The sequence below is a fragment of the Neoarius graeffei genome, chromosome 18 (assembly GCF_027579695.1).
Source record: "Neoarius graeffei isolate fNeoGra1 chromosome 18, fNeoGra1.pri, whole genome shotgun sequence".
NCBI lineage: Eukaryota > Metazoa > Chordata > Actinopteri > Siluriformes > Ariidae > Neoarius > Neoarius graeffei.
The window spans coordinates 20233621-20257957 of record NC_083586.1 but is presented as its reverse complement, the minus strand read 5'-3'; the positions used below and the strand labels follow the sequence as shown (position 1 = coordinate 20257957).

General features: G+C 40.7%; 1 protein-coding gene across 13 annotated transcripts in view; it reads left to right on the top strand.

Annotated features, from left to right (window-relative positions):
* Positions 1 to 24337, top strand: part of LOC132865988 (interferon-induced protein 44-like) — a 54773-nt gene that overhangs the window by 16217 nt on the left and 14219 nt on the right. For 10 of the 13 annotated variants that reach the window (XM_060898534.1, XM_060898527.1, XM_060898529.1 and 7 more), the window contains one exon: positions 1459 to 1532. The exons of the other annotated variants lie outside the window; for them this stretch is intronic. The gene's annotated coding sequence lies outside the window, so the exon portion shown is untranslated. The remainder of the gene's footprint in view (positions 1 to 1458; positions 1533 to 24337) is intronic. 13 annotated transcript variants of the gene reach the window in all.

The following is a 24337-nucleotide window of genomic DNA, read 5'->3' as shown; positions in this document are numbered from 1 at the left end:
TGCCAAACGTGCAAATATTCCGTTTGCTGTAAATGTAAAGCCACTAAATTCGCATTCTGAGACTGTTACTGTACCTTCATTTGCATTATTTTGATGTATGAAGTCTAAGGTTAAGAACTAATGTTGATAACCTTGAAGGTATACACTGAATTTTATGGAGGAGGAAGTTCACTTTTGGTTGATGTTATTGTAAGGATTCTCCCAATGGCTTACAGTACCAACACCTGTCTTTCACTTTCCATTTACATTGTTATTGTCAGGACATGTCCCAGTGGGTGGGTGGTTGTAATGGGAATAATGAGCAAGTCAAACAGGAGGAGGAGGTGACTCCAAGAACTGATGAAATATAAAATGTTCAGCAGTGGGAACAGTGCTGAACACTAGATCTGACCATAACCTGGAAGAAAATACACTTTACAGGTTTACTTATTATAGCAATTTTACATCAGTGCTTTTAAGCGCACACTATTTTCCAAATCTATTTTTCTTGCATGTTGGAAATACAATAGCAACCACTTGGAATAACATTGCAAGCACCAAGCAGCACCCTGTCAACCACCTGGAATATTAAAGCATCCACTTCATAATGCCTTACCACCAGCTGGAATAGCATAGCAACCACCTAGAATATCAACGCAAACTCCTAGCAACACTATAGTAACTATCTGAGACCACAAAACAGCTACCCTTCAACATCCTAACAACTGGAATAACATGGCAACCAGCTAGTAACACCTGAGAAACCACTTGGAATACCATAGTAACCACTTAGAAACACCTTTGCAACCAGCTTGAATAGCATAGCAAACCCCTTGCAACACCCTGGAATAACAGTTACCAGATGGCAACGACCCAAAAGTTTACCTCTACCTAAGCTGAAGACTCAGTCTGTCACAACTACATGCATTTCATGTTACCAGATATTTCCTGTGTTAAGGCAATTAGAATTTATTGCCTAGTCTACTTTAATACATTTATATTTCAAAAATAATACATTTATTTCATGTATTTTCAAATAAAATACATTTATTTCAGCTTTCATTTATTGTATCAGATTTACAGTGGGTCAAAAATTTACAAACATTTTGTTAATATATGGAGGTATTGTCTTTTAAACTCAAATCAAACTCTTGGGACAACTTCCCACAAGCCTCTTACAATACTTCGCTAGAATTTGTTCCCCTCATTCCTCCAGATATAACTGTGCAACTCGGTTAGGTTTGTGGTTGTCCTTGTTTAGATACAATTTCAGGTCATTCCAAAAAATTTTCACAGCTAGAACAGTGCTCTTCAGATTAATTTGAGTTTTGTTTCATATGAATAGAGAGCACTGTACCAAAAGGTCAGCTCTTTGTCTTGGTGATGACCTGCATACTCCAATCTGTGTTTTAGTTATTTATTTTTTACTCAGGTCTTGTTTTTTCAAACATATTTTTATTCAACTTTTTTGCAATGCAGGTGTGACAAGGACAACCCAAAACGTAGCACTAGCAACAGTGCACAAAATACAAGCAACAAAACCTGACACAGAGGTAAGGAAAACAAAACAAAACAAAAACAGAATAAAAGACAATATAATAATATTAGTTAAAATTGGGAGTCCAGGGAAGACAGCATAATACACACTGCAGTTTGATATCATATAAAACTATGGCTCTATATCCTTATTCCAGGCCAGACCTATAAGCCCTGACCTCATCCTACGAGATGCAGTGGTACCCAGGCAATCAAGAAATGGATCCCAGGTCCAGTAGAATAGAAGGGTTTATCCTTTAATGCTGTAGAAAAAGCTTCAAATGGAGTGATACTTGTCACAGTTTACTGCCACTGATTGAGAGTGGGAGCCTTTATCAGTGATCCATAAGGCCAGAATACATTTCCAGGCACAGTGCAGCAGAAATGTGCAAAAGGTCTGTTGAAAAAAATCAGCAGGTAACTCATCATTTAGTCCCAACAGGCAAGTCCTGGCGCTCAGATGTAGATGGCGCTTGAAAATTACATTAAACTGTTGAACAATTGTAATCCAGAATTGCTGGACATAAGGACAGCTCCACAAACAATGAATAAATGATCCAACAGCAGATTGACATTTAGTACAAAGCTCTGACAGAGTTGGGTTCATTCTATGTCTGGCTTCAAGAGTGATATAGAGCCTATGTAAAATCTTGAATTGCCTCTCCCAGGCAGAGTTAGACACCAGAACATCAGAGGGCTGGCTGCATAAGGCATTCCAGTCCTCAGACTCTATAGTACCCAGATCAGGTTCCTATCTGCCTTTTACTTTGTCAGAATTATATACAACAAGACTACAGAGGGTCTTATAAAGCTTTTTGATGAAAAATTTAAGATGTGTATTATTTACCAATAAGGATTCTCTAGGAAAAATAGCCAGTCCTCCAGTGAAATCTTTCAAATTCATCTCATCTCGTTATCTCTAGCCGCTTTATCCTGTCCTACAGGGTCGCAGGCAAGCTGGAGCCTATCCCAGCTGACTACGGGCGAAAGGCGGGGTACACCCTGGACAAGTCGCTAGGTCATCACAGGGCTGACACATAGACACAGACAACCATTCACACTCACATTCACACCTACGGTCAATTTAGAGTCACCAGTTAACCTAACCTGCATGTCTTTGGACTGTGGGGGAAACCGGAGCACCCGGAGGAAACCCACGCGGACACGGGGAGAACATGCAAACTCCGCACAGAAAGGCCCTCGCCGGCCACGGGACTCGAACCCGGACCTTCTTGCTGTGAGGCGACAGCGCTAACCACTACACCACCGTGCCGCATCTTTCAAATTATACAGAATAAAATTTTGAACTTGTAGGAATTTAATGAAATCATTATTGGTGACACCATATTTGCTTTTCACTTGTTGGAATGTAAGGGCTGAGCCTCCCTGAATCATGTCTGCAACAACTGTGATACCCTTGTGCCTCCATTCAGTGAGACCGGTCTGAAGGCCAGGTTGAAAGTCAGGGTTTTCATGAATTAGAGTTATCAAGAGAAATGACCAAAGCTTCTGCACTGTACAAGGAGGAATGCTGAATAAGTTTAAGCAGACGTCTCACATTATGTGGAGAATACCTTCCATGTGTGAAACCAGTCTGGTCATTAGCGATGACAATGGGAAGAATATTTTCTAAATGTGAGGCTAGGATCCTTGCAAGAAGCTTCAAATCCAAATTTAAAACAGATATAGGTCTGTACGAAGAGCACTCTTCAAATTATTTCCCTTATTTTAATACCAGGGAGATATTAGTCTCCATTAGAGATGGAGGAAGAGCCCCAGCCGCAAATGAGGACTGCAGCATTTCAAATAAAGGACTGACTAGGATGGTGTTAAACTTTTTATAAAATTCTGCATTAAATCTGTCGGGGCCTGGGGCTTTGTTGTTGGGGAGTAGCTGGATACAATTCATAATTTCACTCAGAGTTATTGGTTTGCACAGATCATCTCTCTCTGCTCATCTGAAATTTTTGGTAAATCCACCTTTGTGAAAAAATTAATCATATCTTGCTTTAAGAGTGGATTGAACTGTGAAGTAAATAACTGCTTATAAAATGTTTTAAAAGTGTCATTGATTATTATCATAGTTAAGTATGCCAGTTGAATCTGTAATATATGACATATTCTGGGCCTGGGCCCTATTTCGAAGAAGATTGGCCAGATATCGATGAGGTAGTCCGGGAGCCATGGGGTCGGACCCGGAATTTTTGGTTAAAGTTTTTTTTTTTTGCTTTATCTTATAGATTTGAGGTAGCTCTTCAAGATTTAAGAGGGCGGTGCCCGGTGATATCCCTTGGGCAATTTAATATATTAACCCTTTAATGCCCTATATGCCCAAATAATGGAAGAAAATACAAAAAAAATAATATCAGTGTAAATACTGATATTAAATGCACCAAGTTGGCTGTATCTGATAGGTATTCACATTTTTCTCTATATTTGTCATTCAAATACATCAAATGTGGATTAATTAACCCTTTCATAACTTTTCCAAATTAGCGATTTTTATACAAGTATTACATAAACTCTACAGTTAATACAAAATAATGATCAATATCTATGTAAGAACTATACAGCATGCAAAAGAACTATATACAGCATGCACGCGCACACACACACACTAATGACCAATAACTATGTAAAAGAACTATATACAGCATGCGCGCACACACACACTAATGACCAATAACTATGTAAAAGAACTATATACAGCATGTATACACTCACACCAATGATCCACTATGTAAACGAACTATATACAGCATGTATACACTCACACCAGTGATCCACTATGTAAAAGAACTACTGTATATACAGCATGAAATAGAAATATATACAGCATGCATATACATTCACACCAGTGATCCACTATGTAAAAGAACTACTGTATATACAGCATGAAATAGAAATATATACAGCATGCATATACATTCACACCAGTGATCCACTATGTAAAAGAACTATATACAGCATGCAATATAACTATATACAGCATGCATATACACTCACACCAGTGATCCACTATGTAAAACTACAGTATGCAATATATCAAGCATGCAAAATGGCATATACAGCATGCGCGCACACACACACAAGAATAGCAAAAGATACTGATTTTCAATTAACCAAATTGGCTGTACAGTATTCACGCTTTACTGTCATTCAAATTAGTCAAACGTGTAATTGACCCTTTCATAAATTTGCAAAATTAACAATTTTGATACAAGAACTACAGTACATAAAGCATGTACGTGCATGCATTGCATGCACACGCACACACATACACATGCACACACACTAATGAGCAATAATTATGTAAAATAATTACATACAGTATGCAAACACACACAAAACACAAACTATTTAAGGAAAGAACTAAGAGTTCAGATGAAAAAAAAACCCTCTAAACCCTTTGCCATTGCTTAGTGTCTGTAAAAATATGCTTATGTACTGGATGCCAGCTAGTACAGAGGAGAATGTTAAGTAAACCTTACTCCCCAACGTTTTAAAAGTCGTGCTAGTCAGTGGAAGAGCAGTGTGGTTTGGAGTGGGGGTGAATTGGGGACAATGCCCTGAATTTTACTAGGGAACCAGGAACATTACTATTTCAACAGTCAATATCGTAAAAATAAGCAATCTATTAGCTTAATGTATTAGCTTAAGGAAACCTTACTGCCCAACGTTTTAAAAGTCGTGCTAGTCAGTGGACTGGCTAGTGCACATGACTCTCAGTCCACAAGCAGTGTGGTTTGGAGTGGGGGTGAGGGTAAGGTTAACAGACTTTTGAGATGATAATCGGGGACAATGCCCTGAATTTTACTAGGGAACCAGGAACATTACTATTTCAACAGTCAATATCGTTAAAATAAGCAATCTATTAGCTTAATGTATTAGCTTAAAAAAATCAGTGACTAGCGTTTACTAGGTGAGAGTTGGGTGTGCTAGCCAGTGTTGTGAAACTATGGGTCTAGTTCACTGGTGAGCAGTGAGTACATGTCACTGCTCTTTCATGATTACAGTCAAATAGTTTCTCTGCTTAGCTTATGCGTGCTGTGATCTTTTGGGGGCAGTGTGATTGACAGAGTTAGCAAGATAGCTACACAAGTTGGCTTGAATTAGCTAATTGTGTCCCTCATATGCCCCTGCAGAAGTAAACACAAGGATGACAATGGAGTGTATGCCTAATAATTTAAGGCTCGCATTAACAACCAAAGTAATAGAGTAATAAAGGGCTTTTTGGTATAAGCCCCGCCCCCAATTGCATGGCCACACCCCCAACCATGGCTGGAACCCCACCCCCAGGCCTTAAACTCATCCTATTATGTTAACAAACACAAAAATAAGTATGATATATAGACTTTGGTGAACATAAAGTGAAGAATGTCAAAATGTCAAAATTTAGGCTATGACTGCAGCACATCCAACAATAAAGGGCCAATATTCGGAATTGCCCAAGGGATATCACCGGGCACCCTCTCTTATCTTAATGAGTAGACCTTGGACAACAACAAACAGCAAAAATAAAAACTTTAACCGACGAAGCCAGGTTCAGCCAAATTTGGGCCTTTGGCTCCCGGACTAAGGTTTGTTAGCAAACTCGTACATCCTTTGCCTCAGGAAAAACATAAGTTTTTCAGCCTTCTTTGTTAGTAACCTCTCTAAAGCTGTCTTAACCACTTGTATATCATTTCTAAGTTCTACTGATGGAGATAAGTTGTATTTAGTCTGAAGTTCATGCAGTTCCAGCTTGAGTTTCCTTTGCTCTGTTCTTTTTAAGCCCAGTGGTGTAAGATATGATCAGACCATAAACATAGGCTTTCATGGTATCCCATTGCAGACCAGGAGAAACATCAGGAGTCTTATTCACTTTAAAAAAAAAAAAAAGTCCAGTTGCACTTTCAGTAATTTCTCAAAATTAGAGTCATGATTCAGAAACACGCTGTATCTTCAAGGTTGGCTTTGACACCCAGGATTCAAGTTATTTAAAGTTATATAGATGGGTGCATGATCTGATATAATAATGTCTCCAATAGTGCAGCTCTTAACATTGCTCAATGAGATTTTAGGGGTGAGAACAAAGTCAATTCTACTGCATGTTTTGTGTACACCAGAATAAAATGTAAATGGCTTATCATTAGGATGTAAAACACAGCAGGTAGCAACTACAACCCCGAGTCCAAAAAAGTTGGGATAAAGTACAAATTGTAAATAAAAACGGAATGCAATGATGTGGAAGTTTCAAAATTCCATATTTTATTCAGAATAGAACATAGATGACATATCAAATGTTTAAACTGAGAAAATGTATCATTTAAAGAGAAAAATTAGGTGATTTTAAATTTCATGACAACAACACATCTCAAAAAAGTTGGGACAAGGCCATGTTTACCACTGTGAGACATCCCCTTTTCTCTTTACAACAGTCTGTAAACGTCTGGGGACTGAGGAAACAAGTTGCTCAAGTTTAGGGATAGGAATGTTAACCCATTCTTGTCTAATGTAGGATTCTAGTTGCTCAACTGTCTTAGGTCTTTTTTGTATGTATCTTCCGTTTTATGATGCGCCAAATGTTTTCTATGGGTGAAAGATCTGGACTGCAGGCTGGCCAGTTCAGTGCCCGGACCCTTCTTCTACGCAGCCATGATGCTGTAATTGATTCAGTATGTGGTTTGGCATTGTCATGTTGGAAAATGCAAGGTCTTCCCTGAAAGAGACGTCGTCTGGATGGGAGCATATGTTGCTCTAGAACCTGGATATACCTTTCAGCATTGATGGTGTCTTTCCAGATGTGTAAGCTGCCCATGCCACACGCACTAATGCAACCCCATACCATCAGAGATGCAGGCTTCTGAACTGAGCGCTGATAACAACTTGGGTCGTCCTTCTCCTCTTTAGTCCGAAAGGCACGGCATCCCTGATTTCCATAAAGAACTTCAAATTTTGATTCGTCTGACCACAGAACAGTTTTCCACTTTGCCACAGTCCATTTTAAATGAGCCTTGGCCCAGAGAAGACGTCTGCGCTTCTGGATCATGTTTAGATACGGCTTCTTCTTTGAACTATAGAGTTTTAGCTGGCAACGGCGGATGGCACGGTGAATTGTGTTCACAGATAATGTTCTCTGGAAATATTCCTGAGCCCATTTTGTGATTTCCAATACAGAAGCATGCCTGTATGTGATGCAGTGCCATCTAAGGGCCCAAAGATCACGGGCACCCAGTATGGTTTTCCGGCCTTGACCCTTACGCACAGAGATTCTTCCAGCTTCTCTGAATCTTTTGATGATATTATGCACTGTAGATGATGATATGTTCAAACTCTTTGCAATTTTACACTGTCGAACTCCTTTCTGATATTGCTCCACTGTTTGTCGGCGCAGAATTAGGGGGATTGGTGATCCTCTTCCCATCTTTACTTCTGAGAGCTGCTGCCACTCCAAGATGCTCTTTTTATACCCAGTCATGTTAATGACCTATTGCCAATTGACCTAATGAGTTGCAATTTGGTCCTCCAGCTGTTCCTTTTTTGTACCTTTAACTTTTCCAGCCTCTTATTGCCCCTGTCCCAACTTTTTTGAGATGTGTTGCTGTCATGAAATTTCAAATGAGCCAATATTTGGCATGAAATTTCAAAATGTCTCACTTTCAACATTTGATATGTTGTCTATGTTCTATTGTGAATACAATATCAGTTTTTGAGATTTGTAAATTATTGCATTCCGTTTTTATTTACAATTTGTACTTTGTCCCAACTTTTTTGGAATCGGGGTTGTAGATCAAGTTCACTACAGGTATCTGATACAGCTTTAGCTCTTCTTGACACTGAATTTTGTACTGATGGTGATTTATCCATCACCGAAGAAAAGTAGCAGTTAAAATCTCCAGCTATGACTGTTTTCACCAATCCAATCAGCAAACAATGGAAAAAAAAAAACATGAGAGATGAAGTCATTCGACTGTACCGGGGGAAAGTAAATATTCAGGAAGGACACCAACTGGCCATTAGGGTTGCCACCTGTGTCTGACAAAAATCCTGGACATTTCGACCATCCATTCGACCTTTTTGCTTGTAAGCAACGGCGCCCTTCACACATCTAACCCAAGACAAAAATCGCCCTTCTACGCTGAAACTGTATTGCTCTAATTAGTAAAAATGACGCTTTTGCTAGTTATTTGTTTAGTTAATTGCTTTACATAATATAGCAGGTCTTCAGTAGCCTGGCAAGCCAGACTAAATGTGAATATTTAGTCTGGCCTCGATCCGTAGACATTTCCGAAGCGGGTAGGAGGAACAACCCGCTGTCTTTCAAACTGTCTCTGTGCGTATAGGCCAATGCTCTGACCAATCAGCGCAACAGTGACTGTGACGTAGTCAGAGCGACAGAAAGCAGTGGGGGAGGCCTTGAAATAAATAATTTTTCAAAATGCGTATTAATTAATAAACATGTTCTAGATATTAAGAAGTTTGGAGATAATGACCACAAGTTTGGAGTCTGTACCACATACATAACATACAGTCATTTTTTTTCCCCAAGTGTTTTTCAAGGGCTTGCTTAAACTGTTTTTGAGAGTTTTTATTTAGTGGTGTTTGGTGAAATAATTTCCCTTAAATTTAAAATAACAGGAAAATAAGAAACAATCAAAAAGTAATGTTTCAAAGCTGTTTATTAATTCTTCGTACTGCACAAACTAGCCCCATCCTTTTGGCTACGAGCGGAGCTAGCTGGTAGATCAGACTTTTGCCATAGCCGGTCGGCAAAACAGCGAAAACGTCCTTCTTGAAAAGGAATGAGCGGAGAGCCTCTTCCTACTCATGTTTCAACGAAAACCCCAAGTCTAATTCTTCTAAAACTGATTCCAAAGCGGAGTCAAACGAGCGCTGTTCACTAGCCGTAGCCATCTTTCCTGCTGCGCTTTCTCCAGCGTCGCGCAGCTTTGTCGTCACTCCTGCAAAAGGCCGCCCAAAGAATCCAAACAAAAATCTTGCGTTGTGATTGGCGGGCACGATTTGATGCCTGGAGTGTTTTTGTTTACATGGTGCGAGGCTAGACCCATTCGCTAGGCAAAAATATTTTTGGCCGCTAGGCGGGTGGGTCTAGTTTACTAGGCTAGGTCTACAGTATTTTGGTTTATTTCCAACAGTTTTTGGTTGTGGACACCTGGGGGCAGTAGTGGGCACAGGTAAAAGGGAAATACATAAGTTCTGTTTGTTTGCTTATGTGGAATAAAAATAATCTAATTTTTCATTGTATCTAAGAATACCTGAATGTAACAATGTAAGGTGTAGTGTCAAACAGCTTACCTGATTGCTTCGAGTGTGGTGTGTGCTTTGCTTGTGCTTGCCTGTGCCTCTGCTGCTCTTGGCTAAACAAATACATAGGAGGACATGTAACTGATATAACTTGGCACATACAGGAGTATGTTACTACACTACACTATTTCATTTAATTCACCAAAACCTTACCTAATCTTCCATTTATATTTGGTGTTTTTCTTTGCTGCTGCTATGAGTCCTGGCTGATTTTCAATGAATGTCTTGAACTCAGTACAGGACAACTGAAAGTTTAGCCTGACTTGAAGCTCAGCCTTCACCATTGCAACAGAGAGTCTGTTTCTTTTATCAGTCCAAGCCGGTTCCAGGCTAGCACCAACTCTCTGCTGGGCCAGAGGAAAGAACCGCTTACGTCAGCGGGGGGGCGGAGTTGTTAAGACCAACAACAATAACAAGACCATGAAAGATCGCCATTTTTAAGTGCCGAGAAGCAGCAGCTGTACAAACGCGAAGTCATCCATTATTATTATTACTGTTGTTGTTGTTACTGCTGCTTCTTCCGTGTTTTTGCTTTGATATTCGCGCCAAGGTTTATGTAAACGTAGCGCCGTAACTGACGTATACAGCGACGTAAGTGACTTATACAGCGACGTAATGACGTATTTAGCGACGTGATGACGTGGCTCCGCATAGTGGCGCTTAGCACGGGCGAGCTATGGAAAAGCAAACTGGTTCTCAGCTGGCTCGCAAGTTGAAATACACGTTTTGCCCATCATGTACAAAAAACCGGGACATTCAGTGTCCCGGATTTTTATTTTTTTTTTCCGGGACAGACCATGAAAATCCGGGACAATCAGGAAAAACCGGGACAGGTGGCAACACTACTGGCCATAGAGATGGCCCTTTAACATTAAATATCTACCAGGTTTATTAGAAATAGTTTGGATGTTGGATAAAGGTACAGTGGTGCTTGAAAGTTTGTGAACCCTTTAGAATTTTCTATATTTCTGCATAAATATGACTGAAAACATCAGATTTTCACACAAGTCCTAAAAGTAGATAAAGAGAACACAGTTAAACAAATGAGACAAAAATATTATACTTGGTCATTTATTTATTGAGGAAAATTATCCAATATTACATGTTTGTAGGTGGCAAAAGTATGTGAACCTTTGCTTTCAGTATCTGGTGTAACCACCTTGTGTGGCAATAACTGCAAATAAACGTTTGCGGTAACTGTTGATCAGTCCTGCACACTGGCTTGGAGGAATTTTAGCCCGTTCCTCCGTACAGAACAGCTTCAACTCTGGGATGTTGGTGGGTTTCCTCACATGAACTGCTTGCTTCAGGTCCTTCCACAATATTTCAATTGGATTAAGGTCAGGACTTTGACTTGGCCATTCCAAAACATTAACTTTATTCTTCTTTAACCATTCTTTGGTAGAATGACTTGTGTGCTTAGGGCCGTTTTCTTGCTGCATGACCCACCTTCTCTTGAGATTCAGTTCATGGACTGATGTCCTGACATTTTCCTTTAGAATTCGCTGGTATAATTCAGAATTCATTGTTCCATCAGTGATGGCAAGCCGTCCTGGCCCAGATGCAGCAAAACAGGCCCAAACCATGACACTACCACCACCATGTTTCACAGATGGGATAAGGTTCTTATGCTGGAATGCAGTGTTTTCCTTTCTCCAAAGAAACTCTTCTCACTTAAACCAAAAAGTTCTCTTTTGGTCTCGTCCGTCCACAAAACATTTTTCCAATAGCCTTCTGGCTTGTCCACGGGATCTTTAGCAAACTGCAGACGAGCAGCAGTGTTCTTTTTGGAGAGCAGTGGCTTTCTCCTTGCAACCCTGCCATGCACACCATTGTTGTTCAGTGTTCTCCTGATGGTGGACTCATGAACATTAACATTAGCCAATGTGAGAGAGGCCTTCAGTTGCTTATAAGTTACCCTGGGGTCCTTTGTGACCTCGCCGACTGTTACACTCCTTGCTCTTGGAGTGATCTTTGTTGGTCAACCACTCCTGGGGAGGGTAACAATGGTCTTGAATTTCCTCCATTTGTACACAATCTGTCTGGCTGTGGATTGGTGGAGTCCAAACTCTAGACATGGTTTTGTAACCTTTTCCAGCCTGATGAGCATCAACAACACTTTTTCTGAGGTCCTCAGAAATCTCCTTTGTTCATACCATGATACACTTCCACAAACATGTGTTGTGAAGATCAGACTTTGATAGATCCCTATTTATTAAAATGACAACACCTCTGCTCTTGCTGGAAAAAAGATGAGCTAAACACATGCCTGATCCAGTCTCGCTTTAACTTTAAGTGCTCATTTGCAGATACAGTGGTACTTGAAAGTTTGTGAACCCTTGAGAATTTTCTATATTTCTGCATTAAATATGACCTAAAACAACATCAGATTTTCACACAAGTCCTAAAAGGAGATAAAGAGAACCCAGTTAAACAAATGAAACAAAAATATTATACTTGGTCATTTATTTATTGAGAAAAATGATCCAATATTACATGTCTGTGAGTGGCAAAAGTATGTGAACCTTTGCTTTCAGTATCTGGTGTGACCCCTTGTGCAGCAATAACTGCAACTAAACATTTCCAGTAACTGTTGATCAGTCCTGCACACCAGCTTGGAGGAATTTTAGCTCATTCCTCCGTACAGAACAGCTTCAACTCTGGGATGTTGGTGGGTTTCCTCACATGAACTGCTCACTTCAGGTCCTTCCACAACATTTCGATTGGATTAAGGTCAGGACTTGGCCATTCCAAAACATTAACTTTATTCTTCTTTAACCATTCTTTGGTTAAAGCACTTGTGTGCTTAGGGCCGTCGTCTTGCTGCATGACCCACCTTCTCTTGAGATTCAGTTCATGGACAGATGTCCTGAAATTTTCCTTTAAAATTCACTGGTATAATTCAGAATTCATTGTTCCATCAGTGATGGCAAGCCGTCCTGGCCCAGATGCAGCAAAACAGGCCCAAACCATGATACTACCACCACCATGTTTCACAGATGGGATAAGATTCTTATGCTGGAATGCAGTGTTTTCCTTTCTCCAAACATAACGCTTCTCATTTAAACCAAAAAGTTCTATTTTGGTCTCCTCCATCCACAAAACCTTTTTCCAATAGCCTTCTGGCTTGTCCATGTGATCCGTAGCGAACTGCAGATGAGCAGCAATGTTCTTTTTTGGAGAGCAGTGGCTTTCTCCTTGCAACCCTGCCATGCACACCGTTGTTGTTCCGTGTTCTCCTGATGGTGGACTCATGAACATTAACATTAGCCAGTGTGAAAGAGGCCTTCAGTTGCTTAGAAGTTACCCTTTGTGACCTCGCCGACTATGACATGCCTTGCTCTTGGAGTGAACTTTGTTGGTCGACCGCTCCTGGAGAGGGTAACAATGGTCTTGAATTTCCTCCATTTGTACACAATTTGTCTGACTGTGGATTGGTGGAGTCCAAACTCTTTAGAGATGGTTATGTAACCTTTTCCAGCCTGATGAGCATCAACAATGCTTTTTCTGAGGTCCTCAGAAATCTCCTTTGCTCGTGCCATGATACACTTCCACAAACATGTGTTGTGAAGATCAGACATTGATATATCCCTGTTCTTTAAATAGAACAGGGTGCCACTCACACCTGATTGTCATCCCATTGATTGAAAACACTTGACTCTAATTTCACCTTCAAATTAACTGCTAATCCTAGAGGTTCACATACTTTTGCCACTCATAGATATGTAATATTGGATCATTTTCCTCAATCAATAAATGGCCGAGTATAATTTTTTTTATCTCATTTGTTTAACTGGGTTGTCTTTATCTACTTTTAGAACTTGTGTGAAAATCTGATGATGTTTTAGGTCATATTTATGCAGAAATAGAGAAAATTCTAAAGGGTTTACAAACTTTCAAGCATCACTGTAGGTGTGTTTCTTGCAGGAGGGCTATATGAACATGTTCCTTTTTTAAAAAACTTAAAAATCTTTTTCTGCTGAATAGGATTGTGTATACCCCTTTCATTCCAGCTGCACATTTTCAATGTGGGTCTGTCACTGGCCATTTTGGATTAAGAAAACCATCTTAGCTACTTGTGGATGAGAATAATGAAAACAACTAGAGCTCCCTGAAGCTAGACTGAAACACAACCCAAAACAAAAATAGAAACACTGCTTTGCTAACATTTAAAACAGAACTATGTACAACCCCAATTCCAAAAAAGACCCAACTTTTTTGGAATTGGGGCTGTACAAGGAACATCAAGCAAAGTTAAAAGGTAGACACTGGGGTCAGACTTTGGTCTGTTACACCCATCAGGGGTGTGAGCAAACTTCCCTACTTTAATAGAGGAAGACGCTGGACCAGCTATTAAACTACTTTCTAACCTTAAATTTGTAACACATCTCAACTGCTGGCTCGCAGCTCTATTCAAGAAAAAATTATAAAGTCAACAGTGAGTGTATGAGCAACCATCAATATGTATACAAAAAAGAAAAAAAAAGGATCCACACTCCAGCATTAACCTACAGACTATGTAGCTAAAGTATCTATACAGCGCATTCAATGATATATGGCAAATCTCCTATCAGCACAAGAGAGGGGGAAAAATTAAGAAAATAAGGAGACAGCCATACCAGTCCCAGTACCATAACATTAAGTTTTATGCTCACCAGCTCCTTTAAAAGTCAAACCTGATATTTTCAGACAGGGGCGCCGCTAGAAATCTTGGGCCCTATGAAAGATTACAATTTAGCCCCCCCCCCCCAGTAAAATTTTCAAGCTCAAGCAACTGAATTTGAAGTCTGTTTTTGGCTGGCACTTCTACTTTACTATGCATGTGATCAGCAAGTTTAGGAGATACAATTATTTGGTATATGAACATTTTAAATGCAGAACTCTCAGAATTAGACTGAATAGACTGTTGCCTTAAAATGAAAATTCCATTTTTATATATATATATATATATATATATATATATATATATATATATATATATATATATAATATATTTATTTTTTTTTTCCTTTTATGAGCAACTATTATTCGGCCACTCAGTAGCCTATGGAGTTCATTCAATCCAAATGTTTGTGTTGAGAGAAATTGCATGCATCACTGTATCAGTATGGATTTATAACATTCTGTATGCACATTATGGAGACTCCAGAGCCCTCCAGCAAACATCATCAATAATCAGGATTACAATCAGGATTCCTTTGTTTCCTCCATTTATTGACTTATTGTATGTGATCAAATGTACGCCTTGATGAATAACTACACTAGTTTTTTGATACAATTACATAGTGCACTGCAAGAAATCCACTAAGTGTTTTTGGTTTCTTTTAGGCATCACACATTTATTAGAAAACACAGCAAATGTTCAAATATTCAAGTTAAATACTTAGCAACAGTATCAATAAATCCACACATGAACAATAGCAATGATATCTATGACCACAGCTAATATGCAAAATATTAAAGTTAAATACTTAACAATATCAACAAATCCACACATGAACAATGGCAAAACACCTAGACTTAATTATACAATAAAGATACCAATGAAAAAAGGTGATTTTTTTTCACACACAGTGTGATATCCGGACTTCATAATTTATCACACCTGTCCCTGCTTAGCAACTTCTAGAATGTACACCTCTGTTGCGCACATCGAAAAACTGACAGCTGATCTAAGCTGTGCTAAAAGCTCTGTGCATACACGGAGCTACACATTTCACGTGTCCCGCGCCCAGAATCAGACTGTACCATTAGTAAAAAGGGTGGAGGGGTGAAATGATAATATCATAAATAATTCAAGAAAAATGTTATAGCAAATCATAACCATGTATAATTTGCATATTTTAACAGATGAAATGAAATATTTTATTTCAAAAACTTACACAAGGCAATACTATTAAAATAATATTAATATCCCGCACAGGCTCCCCTGTCAGTGCCAGACCCTTAGAATCATCCTAACTTTTCCCCCCCTAGCAGCGCCCATGTTTTCATAGAAGTTCAGTAGATGACCATAGTAGCATGTAGTGTATGAAATGAAGGGAAGCTCTCAGTCAGCAGGGACCATGAAGGAAGATCCTCCGCTCTGTGACACTATCCAAGAAGGCAGCCACCTCTTTAGGATGTTTAAAGAATTTCTCCTGCCCATCATGTTTAATCCTGAGCATGGCTGGGTACAGCATGGTAAAGGCAATCCCTCTATCCTTAAGCTGTTGTTTCACCGGGTAAAATTGCTGTTACTTCCGTATAACAGCTGTAGAAAAATCCTCAAATATCATGATTGGGGCGCCGTTTTCGACCAGAAACTGAGTTTTCCTTGCCACCTGCATGATCCAGACTTTGTCCTGGAAATTGTGGAGCTTTATGCTAACAGCCCAGGACCGCTGTCTGTGAAGGGGATGGCATGTGAGGGCACGATGGCAGCGATCCAGTCTAACATATCCTCCTTTGAAGCTAATCTTCAGTAGCTCCAGCAACCAGGTTTTGAAGAAAGCAACAGGGTTAGTGCCTTCACTGCCTTTAGGAAGCCCGAAGACACGTATGTTGCACCGCCAGCTCCTGTTCTCTAGATCGTCGATCTTATCCAGGGCTGCCTCCAGCTTGTTCTCGACTTCAGAGAGCTTAGTGATGTGAATTGCTGCGGTGTCCTTGGAGTTTGAGATGTGGCTTTCAGCTTCTGTAATCCATGTATCCAGTGTGGCGATTTTGGACGAGCAAGCCTCGAAATTCTTCAAAACCGGGTCGATTTTTTGTCAAAGGAAGCTTCCACACCTTTGAGCACTTCAGCGGTTATTCTTTTCACCAAGCCATTGGTGTCGAATTGACCCAGAAGTGGCGGCGGCTTGTCCGCCATGTTAGCTTTGCTGCTCTGGGGTGACTGAAATTCTCCTGATTTAGCGGATTTCATGATAAGGTTGAGTTTTCTTTGAGTGCCAGGCATTCTCCTACTTCTAGACTAGGATGACCGCTCACTGTGACCACACTTTCTCTGAAAAAAAATGACCAAAAGGATATCGAGCTGTGGGAGCACAGACAATGACCTTGCTCCTCAGCCATTTGCATCATGTGACACCCCCCCCCCCCATGAAGGTCTTAGAGTATGGGCTTCAATATATCCATCTACATACAACCCTGATTCCAAAAAAGTTGGGACAAAGTACAAATTGTAACTAAAAACGGAATGCAATGATGTGGAAGTTTCAAAATTCCATATTTTATTCAGAATAGAACATAGATGACATATCAAATGTTTAAACTCAGAAGATGTATCATTTAAAGAGAAAAATTAGGTGATTTTAAATTTCATGACAACACCACATCTCAAAAAAGTTGGGACAAGGCCATGCCACTGTGAGACATACCCCATACCACTCTGAGACATTGTCATGTTGGAAAATGCAAGGTCTTCCCTGAAAGAGATGTCGTCTGGATGGGAGCATATGTTGCTCTAGAACCTGGATATACCTTTCAGCATTGATGGTGTCTTTCCAGATGTGTAAGCTGCCCATGCCACACGCACTAATGCAACCCCATACCACTGTGAGACATCCCCTTTTCTCTTTACAACAGTCTGTAAATGTCTGGGGACTGAGGAGACAAGTTGCTCAAGTTTAGGGATAGGAAAGTTAACCCATTCTTGTCTAATGTAGGATTCTAGTTGCTCAACTGTCTTAGGTCTTTTTTGTTGTATCTTCCATTTTATGATGCGCCAAATGTTTTCTATGGGTGAAAGATCTGGACTGCAGGCTGGCCAGTTCAGTACCCGGACCCTTCTTCAACGCAGCCATGATGCTGTAATTGATGCAGTATGTGGTTTGGCATTGTCATGTTGGAAAATGCAAGGTCTTCCCTGAAAGAGACGTCTGGATGGGAGCATATGTTGCTCTAGAACCTGGATATACCTTTCAGCATTGATGGTGTCTTTCTAGATGTGTAAGCTGCCCATGCCACACGCACTAATGCAACCCCATACCATCAGAGATGCAGGCTTCTGAACTGAGCGCTGATAACAACTTGGGTCGTCCTTCTCCTCTAGTCCGAATGACATGGCGTCCCTGATTTCCATAAAGAACTTCAAATTTTGATTCGACTGATCACAGAACAGTTTTCCACTTTGCCACAGTCCATTTTAAATGAGCCTTGGCCCAGAGAAGACGTCTGCGCTTCTGGATCATGTTTAGATACGGCTTCTTCTTTGAACTATAGAGTTTTAGCTGGCAACGGCGGATGGCACGGTGAATTGTATTCACAGATAATGTTCTCTGGAAATATTCCTGAGCCCATTTTGTGATTTCCAATACAAAAGCATGCCTGTATGTGATGCAGTGCCATCTAAGGGCCCGAAGATCACGGGCACCCAGTATGGTTTTCCGGCCTTGACCCTTACGCACAGAGATTCTTCCAGATTCTCTGAATCTTTTGATGATATTATGCACTGTAGATGATGATATGTTCAAACGCTTTGCAATTTTACACTGTCGAACTCCTTTCTGATATTGCTCCACTATTTGTCGGCGCATAATTAGAGGGATTGGTGATCCTCTTCCCATCTTTACTTCTGAGAGCCACTGCCACTCCAAGATGCTCTTTTTATACCCAGTCATGTTAATGACCTATTGCCAATTGACCTAATGAGTTGCAATTTGGTCCTCCAGCTGTTCCTTTTTTGTACCTTTAACTTTTCCAGCCTCTTATTGCCCCTGTCCCAACTTTTTTGAGATGTGTTGCTGTCATGAAATTTCAAATGAGCCAATATTTGGCATGAAATTTCAAAATGTCTCACTTTCGACATTTGATATGTTGTCTATGTTCTATTGTGAATACAATATCAGTTTTTGAGATTTGTAAATTATTGCATTCCGTTTTTATTTACAATTTGTACTTTGTCCCAACTTTTTTGGAATCGGGGTTGTACCTACCCACCTCATCTGTGAATATACACTGCAGAAACTCCTTGCACTTTCACAGTATTGTTTTATATTATTTATGCAGTCTGTATGAGGTGTTTTTTTTTTTTCCGTGAGACACTGAACAGAAACCGAGACTTTAAGCTCAACAAACCAAACGTATGGTTTGTCAGGATTCTGCTGGTTGGTGGTGATGTAGTCAGAAAGTCCACCTTTATATACTCAGTCAATAATGCTTTCCAAAAATTAATCACCTCTGGTGCTCTTACTAACACAACAACAGATGGAACACGTTTCACAAAAACCGTAAGTACTGTAGAGTTTATAGTGAACAACTTACTAAGTATTTTTGATTGATTATCCCCCACCCAAATGAATTTTGGGTGGGGGATATAGAAATAGGTTCTGTCCATCCGGTCATGTTTTCATTTCCAGGTCATATCTTTAAAACTACTGAAGATATCTTCATGAAACTTTTGTATACATATCGAGCAACATGTGAACTGGTGAACTTGAATGTATTTTCAAATATTTACATAAAAAATAGATGGACTTGGTTTCTAAGAGCAATGTTCGTTTCTGGAGCATAAATCCAAAACAATTCATGATACGGATTTGAAACTTGGTATACCGGTACATGTTAACAAGGTGAGGTAGATGTGCCTTTTCATACTAAGAAGTTTGAGAAATTTAAATTTTTTTTGTTACGATAGAAACAATTTCAGACTTAGTCTCTCAGGTTAGTCTTAGGGGTAGGCTTTGTTTCCAGAGCAGAACTTGAAAACTATGAGTGATAGGTCTTACTATGAGTGATATGGTCGACGGTGCTGCAGTGGAGAGAGTGAGCAGCACCAAGTTTCTGGGTGTGCACATTTCTGAAGACCTGTCCTGGAGCAACAACACCGCATCACTGGCCAAAAAAGCCCAACAGCGTCTGTACTTCCTCCGCAAACTGAGGAGAGCAAGAGCCCCGGCCCCCATCATGCACACATTCTACAGAGGCACCATCGAGAACATTCTGACCAGCTGCATCACCGTGTGGTACGGCACCTGCACCGTGTCCTGCTGCAAGTCTCTGCAGTGCATCGTGAGAGCAGCTGAGAGGATCATTGGTGTCTCTCTCCCTTCTCTAATGGATGTTTATAACTCCCGCCTCACCCGCAAAGCCATCAGGATTGCAGGTGACCCCACCCACCCATCTCACAGCCTCTTCAGCCTGCTGCCGTCGGGGAGGAGACTGCGGAGTCTCCGGGCCAAAACCAGCAGGCTCAAGAACAGTTTCTTTCACCAGGCGGTCAGGAGGCTCAACTCCCTCCCTGTTCTGCCCCTCCTCCCCCCTCTGCCCCCTGCCACAGATTCTGTTCGCACAACCCCCTGCCCCCCCCTTCAGCATCTGACATGTCATCCTCACGTTCCCCCCCCCCCCAAACACACACACACACACACACACACACACACACACACACACACACACACACACACATCTCATCGTTCATTAATACACTGAACTCAGGGACCGCACATCTCACTTTACCTCGCTCATTTGCATTATTCTGCACTACCTCATCCTAACAGCTGCTAGTTTGTTTATACTGCTTATTTCAATGTTTACGGCGACACGGTGGTGTAGTGGTTAGCGCTGTCGCCTCACAGCAAGAAGGTCCAGGTTCGAGCCCCGTGGCCGGCAAGGGCCTTTCTGTGTGGAGTTTGCATGTTCTCCCCGTGTCCACGTGGGTTTCCTCCGGGTGCTCCAGTTTCCCCCACAGTCCAAAGACATGCAGGTTAGGTTAACTGGTGACTCTAAAATTGACCGTAGGTGTGAGTGTGAATGGTTGTCTGTGTCTATGTGTCAGCCCAGTGATGACCTGGCGACTTGTCCAGGGTGTACCCCGCCTTTCGCCCGTAGTCAGCTGGGATAGGCTCCAGCTTGCCTGCGACCCTGTAGAAGGATAAAGCGGCTAGAGATAATGAGATGAGATTTCAATGTTTACCTGCTATACCTCAAGTGCCCTTGACTGTTTGTTTATTTGAACCAATTTATGTGTGTATATGAGTGTTTAGTCTACGTCTAGTTCATATCTAGAGTGTTTATATTGTCTGAGTGTTTAGTCTTTGTCTAGTTCTTATCTAGTGTTTACACTGTTTATTGTCTGAGTGTTTAGTCTATTTCTAGTTCTTCTTATCTAGTGTTTATTTGTACTGTTTATATTGTTTGTCTGAGTGTTTAGTCTATGTCTAGTTCCTATCTAGAGTGTTTATACTGTTTATATTGTTTGTTTTTTTCAATTATTCTATTTTTATTTTTATTTATTGCATTGCCTGTTTGCATCGTGGGTCAGAGAGGACTAAAATTTCATCTGTGCTGTATGTCGAGCATGTATAGCATATTTGACAATAAAGTTGACTTGACTTGACTTAAAAGTTGGTATATGTGTTGATTAAGCAATGTATATGTGCCTTTTGATACCAAGAAATGTGAGAGATTTAAATTTTTAGCTCACCTGGACCAAAGGTCCAGTGGGCTTATGCCATGGGCTGCTGAGGTCAGTGTCAAGAGGTAGGGTTGGGTTCCTGCAGCAGAACTTTATGACAATATCTTGAAACTTGGTATATAGTTGCTATATAGGGACGGGATATAGATGACTCTGTGTTCTTGTTATTGATTATTTCTCCTTTTGCTGTATTATGACAGCAAATTTACATATATTATCCTCTTCCTTTTGAAGTGACTCTCTGTTACCTGTAACCTATCTTCTTCGTGCCAAGAGGCACATAAAGCCGCGACAAGACATCGCCAATTGACTCTGTCTGCTGCCTTCGCATGCACTGAATCCCAGGTCTTCCATCCTGTCCTTACTCTTTCTTTTTCTACAGTCCGTCACCATGTTGTTTTAGGCCGGCCACACTTCCTTCTTCCTTCGGGCGTCCATGACAATGCAATTCTGCAGATACTGTCCTGTTCGTTCCTCATTACATGTCCTATGAATCTCCATCATCTTCTCCTGACATCATAACTAGGGGGTTCAGTATCTGCCATCTTCAAGATCTCAACATTAGGCACTCTGTTCTGCCATCGTATCCGAAAAATCTGTCTTAAGCACTTACTCTGGAATGCATCAGTCTTCTTTTCGTCACTCTGATTCATTTTCCAAATTTCACATCCATACATCAATACTGGCTTAACAGCGGTCTTATACAGTCTAACTTTCATTATTTTACTGATGCTCTTACTACTCCAGAACATTCTTAGCTTCCAAAAAACTCCTCTTGCTTTTGCCATCTTGTTGTTGATATCCTCCGTTCCACCACCAGCGTTGGAAATGGTGGCACCCAGGTACATAAACTTCTCTACTTCTTTGATTTCTTGACCATTTATCTTAACTGCCTCCTTGTATCGCGTGTTAATGCACAACAACTTACACTTCTTCACGTTAACCCTAAGTCCAACTCTCTCCGCTTCCTCGATCACTCGGTCGTTTTTTGTTTGTATGTGATTTTTACTCGATGATAGTAATGCTATATTGTCGGCAAAGTCAAGGTCTTCAAGCTTGATGGTGAAAGTCCATCTTATTCCCGTGCTGCCCTCTCTTAGTGCTCGCCTCATAACAACATCGATAACTAAGAGAAAAAGGAAACCCAACATATTGCACCCCTGCTTGACTCCCGTTCTGATCTTGAACCATTCATTTGTTTCCCCATCATCATCTAAGATTGCACACTCGAAATCTTCATATTTTTTATCATTTAAGAAGCATTTTAAATTGAATAAAGTGCACAGTTTTGTCTTTTTCATTTACACACTTTCATTTATAACTTTTAACACGTAACAAAGTTTTGGTTCAATGAATACTCATTGTATATAAGTATGACTGAGGATTACAGCTTCGTAAGTGGAACATCAGCTTGTAAATTTCAATCTTACCATTCATTAGTAACACTGAACATTTTAATAGTCTTTAAACTTCCCAATTTATTTTCAATTGAATCGTTACTTTTCTGTTAATGATTTTAGGTGGTATTCCCTAACTCTTCATGATAACCCAAAGGCTCTCTCTATGGATAGAATCAAAGGCTTTTTTGAACTCGACAAAGTAGACATAACGATGACTGCCATTCTATTGATTGCTCAATGATGTTCCTCAATGTGAAGATGTGTTCTGTAGTTCCCCGCCCACAAAGATATGCGGCCTGTTCCTTCCTAAGCTTAGCCTCTGATCCCTCATGCATCCTGCTGATTGTAATGCTGTTCAGCACCTTGCTGACAATAGGAAGCAGCGTAATTCCTCACCAGTTCTCGCAATGATTAAGGTTCCCCTTTTTGGGAAACCGAAAAATCAGCCCCCTCTTCCATTTAGATGGTACTTGCTCCTCTGTCCAGACTATATCTGTTATATCTTTGACCACTGTGGTTGCAAACTTGATGTCAGCTTTTTGAAACTCCACGGGTATTCTGTCCACTCTGGATGATTTGCCATTCCTTAAGTTATTAATAGCTCCCCTTATCTAACTTCTAGTTGGTGCACATATGTCTATCTCTTCAATTACTTCAGTTAACTCTGTCATTCTCACTAATCGGGTTTCTCGGACTCTCTCGATTCAAGACATTGTTGAAATGCTCCAGCCAACTCTTGTTCCAGGGTGGCCGCGGGTCCTTAAAAAGTCTTAAATTTAATTTTCCTAAAATAAGGCCATTAAAAAGTCTTAAATTTCAAACCCCGTGGTCTTAAATTTTCAATCTTAAATTTATGGAGATTTTACTCAGTCATATCGTTAAAATGTGGTACACTTTGGATGGGGAAAAAGTTTAATCGTTTTTGATGCTCACAATTATACCGCGCAGGCTCCGAATCCACCGGTTGCTAGACACACGCGTGCTTGACAACCACTCAGTGCCTGATCTGTTGTGTAAAGGCCTCTGCATGCTCTTGCGACAAGGCTTTCACAGATAGCTTTTCGCAGACAGTTGTAATTTATTGTTGAGCGGGGAGTATAGGCATGCGCGATGTTATTCACCAGCACAACGCAAGGGGGTGCGAAGTCGCTAGGAGTAGTTGGTGGGTGTGGTTAGTGGAGTGTTTATCCTCCGGTTACTTATAATGACTAGAACTTTTTTTTATAATGACTAGAACTGGAGTCATATAGATGTACGTACTTCCTCAATCAACCGCTCTTCATGCTGCTCCATCTTCGCTCGTGTTTTTAAAAATGCCAGTCGTGAAAACAAAACAAACCGGGAAAGTAGGGAAGCGGAAGTGCGTGTACAGCGGATGTAGAGTGGACCAATCGGAGCCCTCTTGTCTGCGAGGCTTCTGCAGTGGTCACAATTTTTGGGAGGTGCGCGCAGAGCGTCTGCGAAGGTGGGGGGGCTACGCAGACGCTATCTGCGACACCGTCTGCGAGGACTGGGTTGTCAGCATAAATTGGCCTTAAGTCCTATCGTGTGAGAGAGAGAGCAGCCCCGCCCCTCTCTGCTCCCTGAGTGGAACTCGTCGCCTTGGTAACGGTGCAGGTGCAGGGAAGAGACACAATATGACAAGCAAAGAGCGCTTTTTCTCAGAGTTCCCTCTCCTCGAACAACGCTGATTTACATGGAAACGAAAGGAGCTATT